Raw genomic sequence first — 12,603 nt, forward strand, 5'->3', positions numbered from 1 at the left:
CATGGTCTAGGCAGCACTTGGCTGTTTCTCAGGGCTCTGGGCCCCAAACGAGCTACAAAAATATTTTTTGAGGAACTCCTAGGTGATGGACACACCCAGGGCTCTCCATTTCCACGGATCTGCATTGCTGTGCCCCGAGCAAGGGCTCCAGCCCTCTACTCCTTACCTGCTGGACTCCTACACATCCTCCAATCCTCAGTTTAAGAGGTACCTCCTCCAGGAAGCCCTCTTGGACCTGCCTTTCCTGGTGACTTGAGCACAGTGTGGGGATTTTTGCTTTCTTTTCAATTTCTCCTCTAGACCACATGAGGTGTTTAAGAAGAAAGTGAGTCGTGCCATCCCTGGGCAAGTTCCTGACAGCTGGAGCTTCCCAGAGCCTGTGAGCACTGTTACCTCTGACCCGTCTCCACCCTCCAATCAGCCATCAGCGCGGCTGCCACGCGGGGTCCACGTAGTGTTGACTCTGAGCTGGAACCTGTATTCATAACAGGAGCAGGCAGGCTGCTATGCAGCAGGTGTTCCACAGGCACTGGCTGCGTGGATGCGGGAACGGAGGGAACGAGGGCACCTGGAGTAGGTTAGAGAACAGGCTTTGGGTCTGGCCACCTGGGTTCTGTATCCTGGTTCTGTAACTTATTAAGAGTTTGGACGCTGATAAAAGCCCACTCTGCACCTCAGCTGCCTCATCTGTAAAATGGGCATAATGATAGGGCTGTTGTGGGGATTAAGTGTGCTAATGCGTGTAAAAATGAGTGGCCCCCAAGCACTACCTTGCAAGTTGGCCACTATCATTACCTCAGGTCCATTCTGAAGACTCCCACGCCACGAGAGAAGAAAGAGGAAATGACTCTACTTGCCCTTTGGGTCCTGTGCCAACGCCTCCTCTGGGGCCCAGACTCCTCCTATTTGGGCTGAGTGGACTTTATTTACAAGGGCCTAGTTAATCAAGTTCATCTAATGTAAATGTGCTTCGCATTATGCTAATGCAAGCACTAGGCATGCAAATCCGTAAGCATTTGCATGCCTAATGCAACAGTTCTTGTCCATCCTGTTCTGTTGCTATTTACTATCTAGTTTTTATGACTTATGGATTTCCAACCCTTTAAATTTATATCAGCGCCGTGACATATCTGCAAGCAGCGACAGTTTTATGAGCACTAAAAAAGCTGCAACACACCACCACTAAATACTAATGACACAAATGGTAGCTGTAATGGCCCCCATTTTTATTACAATACCAAACCTCAATATATTGCAATTACTTCTGCACTCAGACTACACCAAGCCACACTGTACAGCAGCCAGCTCAGCGAGGGGGATGTGACCAGCAGCAGAGTCCCCGGGTCAAGCCAGTCTAGTGCTGGGGAGCTGAGGTCAGCAACTGTGGCAGGAATTTCCTCCCAGGGTCCTTTGGGCTCTCCATCCCAGGCAGTTGCCCAGGCAGGTCTCCCAGCATCAGGTGTTGCTTAGAGATGGTCCAGAGGTTTGGTCCTGCCGATCCCTGCCATCCCCGTGAAAAGAAGGAAAAAAAAATGTAGGAAAAGGCATCAGGACTCCTGATCCCCACCCTAACTGAATCCCTAACCTGCTGTGTGTCCCCAAGCAAGTCCCTGCCCTCTCTGGGCCTCACGCTCTCCATGGGGAGGGGTGGGACTGAATATCTCCAAGGGAGCTTCTGGCGCTGGCATTCTGGGACTGATGCTGTGGAAAATTCAAGCCCAAGATGTAACCATTAATTTTCTCCAGAATGAAAATATATCCACCAGGACATTTTTATGCCTGGTTTTACAAGTTCTGATTTTTCACCTTAAAATAATAACACCTTGAATTTATTTTATGGTGCTTTTCATCTCAAACTCTTTTCTGTTTGTTATGGCGATTATTTTCAGTGTCCCTGGGGAGCTGAGCCAAAGAGAAGTGATCTTCCCACTGTGCAGGTAGGGAAACTGAGGCCCTGGAAAAGTAAAGGGCCTCATGAAAGGTCTATTAACACACCAGGGTCAATGTCGGGGTTAAAACCCAGGTCTTCAGTGGCAGCGTTCCACTGAGCGGTCTCCACCCCTCCCGCTGTTACCCCTTCTGGAATCTGTGAGTAAGCAGGACACTGAGGAGCAGAGAGAGGGGCCTGGAACCAGCCCCTCCCCTGATGCCTCAAACTCCACTACTGGACCTTGCCCCCTGCCCACTCTGCTCCCCCTCTCCCCCCATGCCCCCAGAGGTAGCTCCCTAAGTAGCCTCGCATCCCAAGCCTTTGGTTTCCGGGGTCACCTTTCCCAGGATCACCTATCCCAGGGATCATAGTGAACAGCCAGCTCGGGCAGGGAGCAGGTGGGGATGGGGGACAGTTGTAGGTGCCGCAGTTAGTACACGGGGCCATTTTCTGGGAGCAGGAGGCATGGGTGGGGATATTAGATGGTCAGGGAAGAACAGCAGTGGAATGGGCTTGAGAGAAAAACAAGAAGGTCTGGGAGGAGACACGCTGAGTCTCAGTCCTGCTTTCATTTGCTCCCGAGGCCACGCCCTCCTCTCCGAATGAGGTGGAGTCCACTCCACCCAGCGCCATGCCTGGGTTTGCTGAGCAGCGTTTTCACCACGGATGTGAAGGGACAGGGAAAGGCTGACTCATCTTGGAGCAAATACCTTAGCCTTTTCAAAATCCCATGCCTGAGTCAATAGGATATTGGAGAAACAGCCTGTAGAATTTGAGTAAAGAACAGATCGTTAAAGAGGTGAACAGAACCCCCAAGTGCGATCCCTCAGCAAACGAGTGCTCAGCCCAGTACAACACACCTGCTTGGCGGGACTGGAACTGTATCCCCCTGGGGTCTGAGGTCCCTCCATGAGGGCACCACCTCCTGAGGTGTGGCATTGCTCCCTGGCATTCCTGTAGTGGATTGGGGTAGATTTCCATATGACTTGGGACCTTGGCGGGCAGCAAAAGTAAACCCAAACCCAGCCCACGTGGCCTAAACAGAAAGGGTGACAAGTTCGTGAGTCCAAGCGTTTTCAGGCACAGAGGGAAGCAGAGGCATAAAGGACATCAGCAGGACATGGTTTTCCTCTGTTTGCCCAGAGACATCATCCTCCACGTGGGTGTGATTGTCATCAACAACGCCTGCCAGTAGCCCCAGCACCAACGTCCTCTCACATCTCATTGGCTCCAGTGGGATCACAGGCACATCCCTGAACCAATCGCGTGTCCAGGAAACTTGAGACTCTGATTGGTCAGGCCAAAGTCACGTGGCTGGAGGCCAGGAGAAACTGGTTTCGCCTCCAGCACGTAGACTGGTGTTGGAGGAGGGGCCAAGGGGTGCGTGTCTGATCGGAAATGGAGGGCTGTTACAGAAGGCAGAGTGAGTGGGTGGTCACCAGTGTCCACTCGGACAAGAGTTTCTTCTGCAGGTAAGTTCCTGGTAGTAACTCCCCAAAAGTAAGAGGAGGCCCCGTGGGGGGGCGGTGGGGGGTAGGGGGGGACAGGTCTAGGCAGGCCACATGCTCTCAGCTACCTTCACCTTGACTCTTGGAGAAATCATGCTTGTCCCTCAGGACCCCGCTCAAAATTCTCCTCCTGGACTTATGGTTTCAGTGCTGACACATGAAGAGCTTAGAAGGTGGTGTTCCCATCCTTACACCAAGAAAAAAGTGGAACAAACTGAAAATCGATGGATCTTCTTGGACCTGTGAGAGGACTGAGCTTTTGGGGCAGGCTGGTGTCCCCGCATCAGGAGAGAAAGGCAAATGCAGAGAAACATGGGCCAGGTCACCGTGCTAGGGGCAGACGCCGCTGGAACATACACCGGTGGGACGTGGAAATGGTGCTCTCGGTCCATTGCTGGGGGATGGGCGAGGACTAGCTGGAGAGTGAGAAGGTCCCGGGGCCCCAGCCTCACAGGGCCTCACACTTTCGTGGGTTTTACCTCCAGGAACCCCACCAGATTTTCCTGTTGCAAAGCCATGACAAATCCCTCACATTTCTGGCAAAGAGAGAAGAGTGACATTTTGAAATATGTCCAGTGTATTCTCCATAACAAAGGCCTATTCTCCAGTTAAAATAATTTGACCAGAGTCAAATTATCTGTATCTTATCCCACAGAGGCAGAAAAGCAATTATGCCCCCTCTGGCCCCCCTCCCTCACCTAAGGAAGGGGGGAGGAAAAGAAGATAAGAAGTCCTTGTGAAGGTCGAAGCTCAGGGACAGAAGCCCACTAAAATACTGCGATTCAACAGAATGCCTCCCCTCCCTGACACTGTACCTCCACCGTAACAGGGCTCCCTTGTAATAGTAGTGGATTACAGATGACAGAGCTACAAGATTCAGGTTCCACTTAAGAATGAGATTTCAGGAAAATCCAAAGAGAAAAGTCACGATAATAACTAGGACACGGGAGGAATTGGAAAGCCCAAGGTTCAACTTAGACCAAGACTTAGCCAATAAAATGTACAACCTCATGCTAAAGGCCTGTTTAACTCAGTTTTTATTACCCAACATATCGTGTCTGGCTTTCGACTAAAAAATTACAGGACATCATAAAAGGCAAGAAGAGTGAAAGCAAGAATCAGCACCAGCCTCAGAGACTTGGATATGACACTGATTTTGGAATTATTGGACAAAAAATATTTAAATAACTATAATTCATATCTAAAGGTCTTTTATGGAAAAAGGGCATGACATGCAAGAACAGCTGGGTAATATATACAGAAAGATGGAAACTCAGAGAGAGAGTCGAAAGGAGATGCTGGAGATAAAAACATTGTAACAGAAGCAAAGGGTGGCTTTGATCAACTCATCAGTAGATTGAACGTGGATGAGGAAAGAACCAGTGAGCTTGAAGATATGTCAACAGAAATTTTCAAAACTAAAATACAAAGAGGAAAAAAATGGGACCCCAAAATAACAGAATATCCAAGAACTGTCAAACAATTTCAAAAGGTTTAGCATACATGTTAATTGGACTACCAGAAGGCAAATAAAGAGGGAAGGGAGCAGAAAAATACTTGAAGTAAAACATGGATGAGAACTTTTCCAAGATGAATGACAGGCACCAAACTCCAGGGAAGTCTGGGTGCACACCAAGCAGGGTAAATGCCCCAAACTCGACACCTAGAACGTATCATATTTAAACTTCAGGAAATCATAGAGAAAATCTTGAAAGAAACCAAAGACAAACATCTTAAATACAGGGAAGCGAAGGTAAGAATTACAGTGGGCTTCTCATCAGAAACTCTATAAGCAACAAGAGAATGATATGAAATATTTAGTGTTGAAAGAAAAATCTCACCAACCTAGAATTCTACATCCAGTAAAATCATCCTCCAAAAGCGAAGAGAAAGAAACGCTTCTCAGACAAACAAAAATGAGAGAAACCATTGCCAGCAGACCTGCTCTGCAAGAAATGCCCCAAGAAATTCTTCAGGAAGCAGGAAAAGTACATAGGTTATAAACTCAGATGTACGTGATAAAAGGAAAAGCATCAGAAAAGGAATAAATAAACATAAAATAAAACCTTTTATTTTTCATATTCTTAATCTAATAAATGAATGTTCAATATGGGTAGAGCGTATGGATAAATGAAATCATGACAGCAATGAGTGGGCAGAATTGGGAATCTTCTGCTGTAAGGTAACTACTCTTCCTGTGAGGTGATACAGTGTTATTTGAAAGTAGACTTAGACCAGTTGTAAATGTATATGCCAAACTCTAAGGAAACCACTATTTTTTTTTCCCAGAAAAGGGGTATAATCAATATGCAAAGGGAGGTGAGAAAATAAAATCATATAAAATGCTCAATTAAAACCAGAAAACGCAGAAGGGGTAAAAAGTAATGAGTGTGAAGAATAGAAAATAGTTACAAAATGTAAAACCAGGGGCAAACCGAATTTCACATAAGCCTTGCACTCTTCTTGATAAAGTTATTCCCTACAGGGGTGCTATAGGTTAATAATCCTGCAACGATTGTGCCTGTTCCCTGGAAGTGAATAATTAGGTGTATGGATATCGGATGATCTCTCACTGAGTGGAAATTCACAGGTGAGCAAGGGGAGGAGAGCAGGATGGTCGTGGGTAACAGTCTCGAGGTGGAGACGTCAGCACGAACCCACATTTAGTTTACTGTAGACACAGATGCTTGCATCTGGAAATCCCTGCAGGTGTGGTTGCTGTACCTGCACATGTTTTCCTGTCCTGCCAGCTGAGAGGCCCCCAAAGCAATGACATCCCGGCAGCAATGAGCACACCTGGTGCCCAGATCTTGGGCTCTAACACCATTCTCAAAATGGCGGATGCTAGAACCAGGTCAGGAAACTCCCAAGATGAACCTCAAGCATCTCGTAGTGCCAAAAGAAGTGAGGAAGTTAAAAACAAAAAACGAACATTGAAGGGTGCATGTCAAAGAGACAGGAGCCAACCGAAAGAGCTTCTAATGGCCAACTTTGGAACAACGTGAGCAAAAAGAAAAATATGTACAAGTATATTGGATTATAACCTAAATTATAAAATAAGTACCCACAAGTCTGATGCAAATAAATGATTGAATAAATAAATAAATGTGGGAGAAGAGACAGCTTTCCCTGGCATGGAAATTCCAAATAAGTCATGTTGACACATACTTAGCCCTCAGGAAGAAAAACTCCCCATTCCTTAAATGAGAATGGCACATACTGACTTCCAAAGAATACAGTGTGGAAAGGGGAAGGAGGAGATGAACTTGGCCTTGGCACTCCAGCCAGGTGACTAAGGTCAGTGTCCACAGTGGTAAATCATGTGGGTGGCATGTACCCTTGATATGATGTCATGAAAAAGGCACTTTTTTTCTGGGGTCTTCCTCCCCAAACCCATATCTCCACTCTAATTATGAGAAAAATATTAGGCATAATCCAATAAAAGGACATTCCACAAAATACTGGACCCAGACCCCTCAAAACTGTAAAAATACTAAAAACCCAGAGACGCCCTGAGAACCCGTCACAGCCAAGGGGGTTCTAAGGAAGCGGATGGGTGTTGTGTGATTCAGCATTTCTGGATGGGGTCCTGGAACTGAAAAAGTGTTAGACTGAGGAAATCTGAATGAAGCGTGGGTGTTAGTTAATAATAACGCTTTAATGTCAGTTTGTGAACGGTACTCTACTGATGAAGGATGTAAGTAATAAGGATACTGAGTGAGGAGCTACAGGGGAATTCTCTGCAATCTTCCCCATTTTTCTATAAGCCTAAAACTGTTCTGAAAAATAGTCTATTGAAAACAAAACAAAGTCACCTCCTCCCTGAAGCCCTCTCCTTCCTCCAAGATCCCATGGGATTGGCACCTCCCCCCTCCTTGGCAGGACATTTCCCCACACCCAGTCCCCTCTCAAGTCTCCTCAGCCTCCCCAGAGGCATAGATGACAACCCCGTCATCCTTGTGTTTATAACCCTGTCCTCATGTGAAAAAGGAGAACCGTGCCTTCTGAGAACTGTTGTGGAGACAGTAGCCTGTGCTTGCAAGCAGATGTTCTGGCCCGTTCCAGAAACAGCCTGTCTTATGGCCTCTTGCTGTCTCAGGAGACACTGCTGTCAGCTTTAAAGGCCCCGAGTGGCCCGTGGACCTGCTCTGTCTTCAGAGGTAGGGTACACACTGGCCACTGCAGGACAAAGCCCGGGGCCCAGAGGCCTATTGTGGCCCCTCCCCTCTCGCCCAGCTGCCCTGTCTCTTCTCTGGGGCTCAGGAGCCTTCTTGGCCTCCGTGGGCATCAGTTGCTTAGAATCAGGAAGGTCGGCTTTAGCCCCGGCTGTTTTCCCCGCCTGAAGCGGTGAAGTGGCTCTATTTTTAAAGCCCTTGGTGGCTGTCTGTCTTGCTCAGACGGTGGCTGGTGCTCCAGGACCCTGCTGAGGATAAACACTGTGTCTTTTTGCTCTCTCCTCTGCTTTTATGCCATTGCCAATACCATCCTCTCCCTGTTCCTGTGGGGGGAACCAGGCTCGTAATTCTTCCAGGGAAGGTTTTAGGAAGAAGGAAATTAAGTTCAATCAAACTGTCAGGCCTGGCTTGTGTGTGTGTCGGGGCGAAGGTGATAAGAACTAATGGGACCGCCTTCTGCGCCTCAGTGGTCTCCCTGTTGTCTCCCCCACCCCACCCCACCCCACCCCTGGGCCCACCGCAGCCCTTCTGGATTGTAGCCTTGATTCCGAGACAGCAGGAGCTGATGTGAGGTGAGGTCCACCCTAGCAGAAGCCAATCATAGCAGCAGCCTCAGGACGGGAGATTTGGCTACAAGACACACACACACACACACATACACACACACAACTGCAACAATACCATTAAGTGTTCGTAACACGGCAGCTCTTCCTAGGAGCTTTCCCCTCCGCCAGTTCATCTCTGCTCAGCCCTCTTGACCTACCTTCACGCCTGTGAGGTGCAAGTTTATTTCTGCAGCTCAGACCTGGCCCCTGGCCTCCAGACTTGCTATTTTGCCGTCCATTTGGCACAGGCACGTGAGGTCTCCCAGGAACCTCAAATGCAACATGTCCCAAACTGACCTCATGACCCTCCCTGCTGCTCCAGACCCAGCTCTCGTCTTTGGAGTGGCCACAATAGCCATCTGCAGCATAACCAGAAATCTAGGAGACACCAAAGAGATCACCCCAGCCACCCCCTTCCCCTCACTTCTGCGTTCTGGTCCACCCCTAATGCTAAGGTTCTACCAGTTTTCCAGCCTCCTTGTTCCTGCCACAGCCCTAGCTGCCTTTGTCCCTAAGCCTGATGGCTGCCACAGCCCCGTCACTGGACTGCCTGCTCCCAGTCCTGTCCCCTTCCAGGCCCTTCTCCTCCCAGCAGTCAGCCTGACCCCCTTTCCTCCCCAGCCCCCAGTGTTCACACAGATCCATGGTTTGCACATGCTGTTCCTTCTGCTCGGAATGCTCTTCCTGGGCTCACGGTTCACTCTGCGGACAGTTGCTTTGTAGCCCTCATTGCTGTGATGGGACAAAGGCGTGCCTACTCCCTGGGGAGCAGGGCGGGTCTGTTTAGTTCATGCCGTGGTTCCAGCATCTGGAATTGGGTCTGGCTCCTACTAGGGACTCCATAATTGTTTCTCATGAATGAATGGATCCTCCCGAAGCAGTAGGTCTCTATTATCCCTTTTCTACACAGCTCAGAGCTCAGAGACACTTTCAACTTACCCAGGTCACACAACTGTTGGAGCCGGAACTTGGAAGTTGAACGTGGCCAAGTTGCCCCCAAAGCCTCTGCCTTTGATTGCTATTCTGTCCTGACCTGTCCCTCTGGGTATGAACCCATGAGGGACGTGTGAGCCAGGAAGTGCCTGAAGCATCTTTCCTCCTGATAGCTTTGTTACCTCCTCCTCCTGAGACAGTAACAAACACACATTCTTAATCCTTGATGTTTTAATGAAGGGGATTTCTCTCCCTGACTTCACAAAAGAGGTAAGATTCAGGCCTCACTAATCAGAGCTTGCATTGCCTTTTCATAAATACTCATTTAGAGATTGACAAGGGATCTCTTCAGAGCCAATGAGAATTTTGCAAAGACTTTTGGGATAGAGGATCTAAAGTGGAGACAATGAAAGGGATGGAGCTTCTGCAGCTACATTGTGACTGTGAAGGAAGAAAAAAGTCTGAACAGAGAGAGAGACAAGGACTACGTACTTGTGATCATTTATGCCTGAAGCAATTTCTCTCATACTTACCTTTGTATTATTCGAGCCACCAATAAATTCTCTCCCACCCCACCCCCCACAAAAAATTCCAAGGCACTACAACACACCTGTGCACTGATTTGGGGGGATAAGTGTGGTATATACATGCCCTATGTCATTGCTACTCAAGTGTGGTCTGTGAAGTCAGCACGTGGAATTTTGTAAAGACTATTAGAATTATAAGCATTATTAGGCCATGAGGAGTTTGCGCTGTTGGATGGGAAAGATATCTTTGTGATATAATAACAATGCCAGGGCGCATGGGTATTGGCAAAAGTGGGAGTAATAATGATAACTACTTTTACTGTGTGCTTTGCCACGCCCTTCACACTGACTCTCATAGGTGTTACCCCGTTAGTCCTAATAGCAGTAGGTAGTATCGCTCATCTCCCTGTGGCCCACGAGTAAACCACAGCTCCGAGACAGGACGCCCCTCCCTTCAGGTCACACAGCCAGGAAGTGGCTGTGCTGTTGCTTTTGTTCACCTCACATGCAATCTCCCTTATCTGGTGCCGGCCACCCCCAGATCGGGCTGCCTCTCCCTGTCCCCACCCTCCACCTGGCTCCGTGCCTGGCCCGTCAGTTCAGCTTATTTCTCTGATCGAAAAGCCCGCTTCTGGGAGCGCACCTGACTCAAACCCGTCCAGCATGCATCAGCTCTGGATGGTTGGTTGGTTGGTTTTCTGGAGCTGTGGTGAGAAACTAGACATATGAAATGTGGGTCTGCTGGCGCCCAGTCTGTGCCACTGGGGGCTGGGAAGCGAATGCAGAGGTGGGCAGCGGCAGCCTGATGCCCTTGTGGAAGCAGCCTGGCTCAGCCACGCCTACATTCCATCCTCCTTGGATATTTTGGCTGTGGGAGTGAATGCATCCTTTTGGGAAGGTGGTGCTAAGGCCAGTGTGCGGGGAGTTTCTAGAGCCCTGATCGCTACACAGAGGCAAAGGCAGCCCTCAAAAGCAGCTCTGCTGGATTCAAAGCCTGTTTTTAGAAAGGAGGATGAAGCTGAAAGTTCCTGGGGATTGACTTGCACCCTGAGGTCGTCCTAGTGGAGTGGGAGGGAGAGGGTGACACAGGTGAAACAGACCACCAAGCCCCTTGTCATCCTCATTCCTTGCCCTGCTCCACACCTCATCCCCCTCAATGGGGCCGGGCGAGGCGAGGCCGGCCCCTCCCTGCCCGGGTCCTTCTGGCACACCTGTGGCGCAGGGCTGGTGTGGGGCCTGCGGGCAGCAAGTGGGATGCAGAGTGAATGTTTGATTGACAGCTCTAGGCCACCTGGGGATTTCTGTGGTGGATGTTCTGCCATCTGAGGACACAGGTCTTTTTTCACCAGCCTTAGACTCACATCGCTACCCTTTTTGCCCCAGCGCCGCCTTCTCCCATCTTGGAGAGAGTCCAGAAGCTGCCTTCTGCCTATTGCCTAGCATTCTTCGGCCCCGACCCTCTTCCTTCTGGCCCCAACCCACGGCCCACCCTTGTTGCAGGCACAGCTGTAGCTCCGGGCTGGTATCCGGGCTGCTTTTCTCCTCTGCTCCAGACCAGGTCCCTTTTCTCGTCGTTCTCTTGTTTGTGCTTGTTTTCTGCAGAATAACTTCAGTGGAAAAATTCAATGATTCACGGCTCACTTCAGTTTTCCCTAGTCCAACGGCGTGGTTAGCTGAATTAAGCAATTTTGACAACAGACCTTAACAAGCAGAAGACCCATCCATTGGGCCTGTGGCGACCCATTGTCCAGACCCCATCCTTGGCCTCATGGCCTCCCCTGGGATGGATGTGGCTCCTGGTGGGTGACATGTTGTGTGGCTCCCCGGAGCTCCCGAGGGGAGGGGCTCTCGAGGCGCTGGGCCAGTGTGCTCTGATGGGGCCGAAGCCCGGGCTCCGGGGAGCGCGGTCAGATGCCTTGTTGACCTTTCAGCCACTCATAGATGAATCAAGCCCCTGCCATTTCAGGTTTTATTCCAAAGTCTGGGGACAAAGTGACACCCAGGACAGGCCAGATCTCTGTCCCTAGGGAGGAGGGAAGACAGTAAAGAAGCAAACAGAGAAATTAGCACCTGGGGGCAATGTAATTAGAGCTCAACTGAGTGGTCAGGGGTCCCTGGGAGAGATTGGGGTGGCCTGCTGGCACCCCCCGGAGAAGGAAACAGCCACACAAAGCCTCGGGGAGGGGAAGAGTACTCCTCACCCCCAAAGGCTGAACATGTGCAAAGCTTCCGAGGCAGGAGAGAGCCTAGAATAGCCTAGGAACTGATAAAAATCCAGAATGAGCCCCTCTGCACTGGAGGAAAGCCACAGAAGAGGAGCTGCTGGGGGTCCGCAGGCCCCAGATCGCTGGATGGTTTCAAGCAGAGGACTCTCGGCTGGGTTTATGTTTGAGAAGCTCCCTCTGGCTCCTGGGGGGAAATGAATTTGGAGGAGCCGAAAGAAGACACACATCACAGCTCCGAGAACCAGTATCCGGCTGGCTTTTTCCGTGGCCTGGGGTTAGAAGGCAGGATTCCAAGGACAGTTTTAAGCTGGAAACAGGCATGGAACCTCCCAACTACTGTCCCGAGAATCTTGCATTTCATAGGCTTCTGGTTGGGATGGGGCCCTCGAGGTCATGCAGGGGCTCCTGGGGGAACCTGCTTGCTCCTGCCCTCAGCCTGGACCCCAACTTCTCGGGACAGACAGGGACAGACTTAGACAGTCCAGGCAAAGAGCTCCAACTCCACAGCCTCACGGAGCACCGCCATCACTCATATTGATGCAGGAGATTATTTAGGTCCACCGGCTCGCAAACCTGCCAAGCACGTTCCCACATGGGAAGCTCGGGGAGCCCAGAGGAGAAGGCAGGAAAGCACCAGACAGGCAGATGCCACGTGATGGATGAGCCCGAGCCTGTGCCCACAGCCCAACTGGCATTGCTG

The sequence above is a fragment of the Desmodus rotundus genome, chromosome 12 (assembly GCF_022682495.2).
Source record: "Desmodus rotundus isolate HL8 chromosome 12, HLdesRot8A.1, whole genome shotgun sequence".
NCBI lineage: Eukaryota > Metazoa > Chordata > Mammalia > Chiroptera > Phyllostomidae > Desmodus > Desmodus rotundus.